Here is a 5971-nt window from a genome sequence, read left to right as displayed (position 1 = left end):
TTTGCTCATTCGATAAAATAAATAAATTAAAATAAAACAAGATCTGCAGTGTTTTTTGAAGACGATTAAAAACTAGTACTACTAAGTGCTAGATTTTACTTTGATGTAGATTTAGACTGATTTTACATTTAATATGTTGAAATATACATTTGTCTTTTAAAGTTCACTTCAATTGGAAGTATAAACAACTGTAGACCAATCTCTTAAATAATTATGGCTAAATGCTTCATTGTTACAATGAACTTTCTTTCTTTTCTTTTGTACACCACTGTGATTTGATTTTACATTTGCAATATTTGCTTATTCGATAAAATAAATAAATTAAAATAAAACAAGATCTGCAATGTTTTTTGAAGATGTATCGAAAACGAAAACTAGTACTACTAAGTGCTAGATTTTACTTTGATGTAGATTTAGAGTGGTTTTACTTTTAATATGTCGAAATATACCTTGGTCTTTTAAAGTTTACTTCGATTGGAAGTATAAATAACTGTAGACCAATCTGTTAAAGAATTATGGCTAAATGCTTCATTGTTACAATGATCTTTCTTTCCCTTCTTTTGTACACCACTATGATTGAACTTTACATTTGTAATATTTGCTCATTCGATGAAATAAATAAATTAAAATAAAACAAGATCAGCAGTGCTTTTTGAAGACGATTAAAAACTAGTACTACTAAGTGCTAGATTTTACTTTGATGTAGATTTAGAGTGATTTTACATTTAATATGTTGAAATATACCTTTGTCTTTTAAAGTTTACGTCGATTAGAAATATAAATAACTATAGACCAATCTGTTTAAAAATTATGGCTAAATGCTTCATTGTTACAATGAACTTTCTTTTTTCTCTCTTTTGTACACCACTGTGATTGGACTTTACATTTGTAATATTTGCTTATTCGATAAAATAAATAAATTAAAATAAAACAAGGTCTGTAGTGTTTTTTAAGGTTTGATTAATTGTTATCAGAATTGCCTAATACTTCAGTTAAGTATGTACTATTTGCAGGTTTATGAACAGGGCCCAATTAAGAAAGATCGAAGTCCTGAGTGGAGAATTGATTTGTAGGCCCTCGAATTTTCAAAAAATATTCCTGAATATTTTTCAGAAGAAAACACACACACGCAAAGAAAAAAAAATTATAAATAGTAATTTTAAAGATTACTTGCTGCAGGACATCTCAATGAATAATTTAGAATAAATAGTAAATCAAATAGAAAAATTTGTTTTGTTTGATAAGTTATCTACATCAATCTCATAATAAGTTTAAAGTCTACTTATTCATAATAAATTAAAAAAAAAAAAAGAATTTCTTTTAAAAATGAACATTGCTGGTGATTTAACTTATATTAAACAAACTTTCGTATAAAATAAGTAGACAATTAAATTATCTAAAATTTTGTCTGAGGGTTTTGATATAAGCGTCCCTGAGCAAATGCCTCTTTTGTCCATGCAGAAATCAGGCCCTGTTTGCAAGGCCATTTTATTCTTTGAAAAGAGAATATGGACTTGCAGCGTCTTTCAATACTTTTAGTTATTTTGATGCTCTCCCGTTTTTCTTTTGTTTAATATTTTAATGAGTTCGTTTTACAATTATTTTCTTTACATCTCTAGTTTTTTTAGTTGGTTATTTTCAATTCATTAACTTTTAATTAAGGTATTTCATTATGATTTTTAAGCGTCATAGAAACCTTTCTATTAATAATTCTCGATACCGAGAGTGAATGAGGAAAAAATAAACAGGGAACTGAAGAAATGACTCAATGCATAAGCGAATTATTGAAAAGATGTTTTACTGAATCAGAGAATTATTTAATAAATGATTATGAAGTTCGACAAAAAAGTAAATGAATTTTTCATTACTATAAGCAAATATCAACATCAATATATTCACTCGAACTTTTTTTCTCCATCTTAACCAAAGGGTGCCTTGGCAGTTTCCCTAAGTTGTACGATTTTTGTCCCTTTGATGCAGAATTTTTATTAAACATATTTTTCATGTTTTTTTTCATTATTTTGCATCAATTTAAATAAAAACCATAAAAAATATTGTATTTAGCATTTTAATAATTTATGGCAATGAAATACAGTATGAAACATCGATGCCTTTTTTGCGTTAAAGGTAAAATGTTCCTAATACGGCTTACTTCCAAACAATAATTTTTCAAATTTGCATTTATTTGTAGTTATTTAGATCTAATAAAAACAATTATTCATCATCAACATTTCTATAGTTTAAAAAATAAATTGTTGCTAAAATTTTGAATACGAGTGAAAAAAAATATAAACAGCATTTTTTTTCAGATTTGTTACTTTAGTACAAATATAATTCCGGTAATGTAACAAGTTCTTCTTAGAAAGTATTACACTGTTTTTTATTATTTTTTAAAAAAAAACTAAAATACATTTTTGCATGTAATTAGAGCATGAAAAACTACATATAAATATAAACGGACACCGGTAACCCATCTGCATCAAAATGTTAAAAGATTACAAGCTAAATAAATATTTTAAGCACATTCTTACTTAAAAAAGACTTAATGTATGTTGCATCATAACTCTTTGAGACTATGGTCAGCCTATGACAGCTGAATATTGTGACACGTGCCCTGTATTAAGTGGTTTTAGTTGTATTGCCGAAAAATATTGGAGAGCGTGTGCATTAATGGCACATAAGTGCTAATTCTTGTAATGTGTGGCATTTGAAAAATAAATATCCTGTGTTATAAACTAAGATGTACTATATAATAATAAACTTATTCAATTCATGGTGCAAAAAATTTCAAATTGCAAATGGTGTGAAATACCAATAATAAATGCTTTTTGAAATGACAATTCTTGTTCAGCCGTAGATGAATAATCTGACAATAAATCTTTTCTTATTTGTTGATTTGTAACGCATGCGCTCTGAAAGTCTTGCTAACTAGAATATTTTGCCTTCTTGTCAGTTGGATTAGCGATGGAAGTTGTTTTGGAAGTTGAAGTATGTTCTAATTCAGTTTTTATTTTAAAGTTTTTAATAAATAGTTTATTTTGGCAATTTAGTTTTATATCATTCATTATTCGATGGCTCATATTAGTTTAATTCAAGTTAGTATTCCCCACAGCTCTGAATAGAGCGCAAATGACCCATCCGATATGATTCGAATTTTAAAAAAAAGAAAAGGAAAAATAACCAGATTGACTATCAACATCAGTTCTCAAAAGAATTCCCCGACTTGTTTTGATTCCAGGCTGAAACTTCCATTATATCTCAAACGGTAGCCAAGAACCTGAAACTATTGATAGCATCTCACTATTTTTTTTGTTGGTCTGGCGATTTAAGTGCAGATTCCGACTGGGTTGAAGTGGGTGGCCTGTTTCTATCTTTCCAACTCAATTTATCACACACCAGTTAAGTTGAACAACAGAGTTGTTGAGGTTTTGTCATAATATTCGGCTATCGGAGATTGTCTGTTTAAGTCGAAACATGATGACAGTTAGTTGGGGTTGGAAAAAAAGGCATCTGCTGCTTTTCAGTAAATAATCGCGCATGGTGATCTAGCTGAAACTAGTCTTCGTCCAATTTTTGATTCGCTTTGTTTTACTGCTGGAAATATCAATATTTATGCTTGTGCTAACCAGAGAAAACAATTAAAGTGCAAAAATGCTTTAAATTAAGATTTAGTGTAATGATAATTCAATTCCTAATTTTAGACTTATAGAGAATAAAAAATTCCGGGGAAAGAAAGGAAAATAGTTACATTTAGACGAGAAGAAGGTTCGTAGACTTTAGAGCAAGAATTCCTTAATTTGTAAAGAATTCAATCCTTAAATTCGTAAAATTTAAGGATTGTATAGACCAGGGGTGGCCAACCTGCGGCTCGCGAGCCACATGCGGCTCTTTGAACGATTATTTGCGGATCTCGATAAATGTACCAGAGTTCCCTTTTCATTTTTGTACTATTATATTTAAAAAAATTATTATCATTCTGTATGTTCCGAATTTTGGAAATTTGTACCAGAATCGAAGTATCCTGAATTAAAAAAGGGTGCTTGTCGAATTGTTTCAATATTCGAAACAACGTACCTATGTGAATAATTTTATTCCACTTTAAAATTCGTGGAATCCAAATAAGGATCAGTCTTAACAAACCAGCATCTCAAAGAATTACTGAGAAGTGCTTTCATCAATTATTCACCAAATCTTAAAGTATTATCTAGAGAAGTAAAATAAATGTGTTTAATTTTTTTAATATTTAAATTCAATACACATATTTTGTACTTTTATTTACATGTTTTCAATAAATATAATTTCTGTAAAAAAGTAATTTCAATACCTTCTAAATACGTATTTAATTGCGGCTCGCGAAAAATTTCAAGATTTAAAAAATGGCTCGACTATCAAGGAGCTTGGCCACCCCTGGTATAGACTTTGGCTTTTCGCTTTGTTGGAAATATCAATATTTATGCTTGCACTAACCAGAGAAAACAATAAAGATTTAAAAATGCTTCAAATTAAGATTTAGTGTAATGATAATTAAATTCCTAATTTGAGACTTATAGAAAATAAAAAAATTCCGGGGAAAGAAAAGAAAATAGTTACATTTAGCCGAGAAGAAGGTTTTCAGACTTTAGCGTAAGAATTGTAGAATTTAAGGATTGTATAGACTTTGGCCTTTTTTTTTCTTCCTTTAATAGCATGCATTACTAAGTCGATCGTTGTTACAACAACAGCTACTGTATAACGGTATTTTCTTGGTTTCACAAATAATATAGTGTTTCCTGGTATACATGTCATATATAATGACGTATATAGGGATTCTTGATGAAATCAGCAAGTAAAGGAATTAATGAGTGAATGTATGCGAGATTGCGTGAGTGGTTGAATGTGTAAATGGATGAATATGTTAATAAATGAGTGAAAGATAGATTAAATGAGTAAAAGGGAGTGAAGGAGAGAATTCATAAACAGTGGTTGAATGATCGAGTAAGTGAATGAATTAGTGAGTGAACAAATAAGTGAGTTAATGAATACATCAGTGAGTAAATGAAAAAGTGATAGATCAATATTTGAATGAATGAAACGATGGGGTAAAGAACGCTAATTAGTGAATAGACTAAATCGTGCATCAAATAACATATGAATGTATAAATATAAGTGAATAGAAGAAATAGTGAATGAATGAAGAAATGATTGGGTGAATTAGTAAATGAACTAATTGGATAATGTATGAATTTATGAGTTAATGTGAAAGGAAGAAATAATGAATGGAATAAACTATCGAGTAATTTAGAGAAGGGACTAATTAGTGAATCTGTATGTGAATATATGAATAATAAACAATGAGTGAATAAGTGATTGGGTGGATCTGTAAATAGGCTAATCAGGAAATCGGATAATAAGTAAATATATGAATTCGAGTAAATGAGAGGAATTTTGAATGAGGGAATGCATGATTCAAGAATCAGTGAATGAAATAATCAGCTTGGAAATAAACAAGAAAAAAAAAGTTTTTAATCAACAAATTTGTGGTACATCAACCAAGAACTGCATTATTTTTAATGTTTCAGTTTTTATTTTGAGTGAGGACTTTAAGTGAAAGGTAAAAAACCATGGCTTATTTCAGGGATGGGGAAACTACGGCCCGCGGGCCAACTGTGGCCCGCCGGAAGATTTTATCCGGCCCGCCGACAGAATTTTAACTAGCCGATCAGTGGCGTATATATCTACTTTGTTTAAAACTATTTTTGTTGATTTCTTTTTCAACAAAGTACTGATGACCTTTTCACTTTCATTATTTTTGTTCTACAAAACATAAATTAATTAAAATAGTTAGCACAAACAGCTTTAACTGGTAAAATGTTGAAAGCAAAAGTTCTTTATAGAATAGCTGTAGATTAGCTCCAACTAGTATTTGTCTTTCTCGAGGAGCAGACATATGGAATCTAATATAGGTGAATTGTACTTCACATGAGAGGATGAT

Source organism: Parasteatoda tepidariorum, chromosome 5, assembly GCF_043381705.1.
Source record: "Parasteatoda tepidariorum isolate YZ-2023 chromosome 5, CAS_Ptep_4.0, whole genome shotgun sequence".
Classification (NCBI taxonomy): Eukaryota; Metazoa; Arthropoda; class Arachnida; order Araneae; family Theridiidae; genus Parasteatoda; species Parasteatoda tepidariorum.
This window is presented reverse-complemented; position numbering follows the sequence as displayed.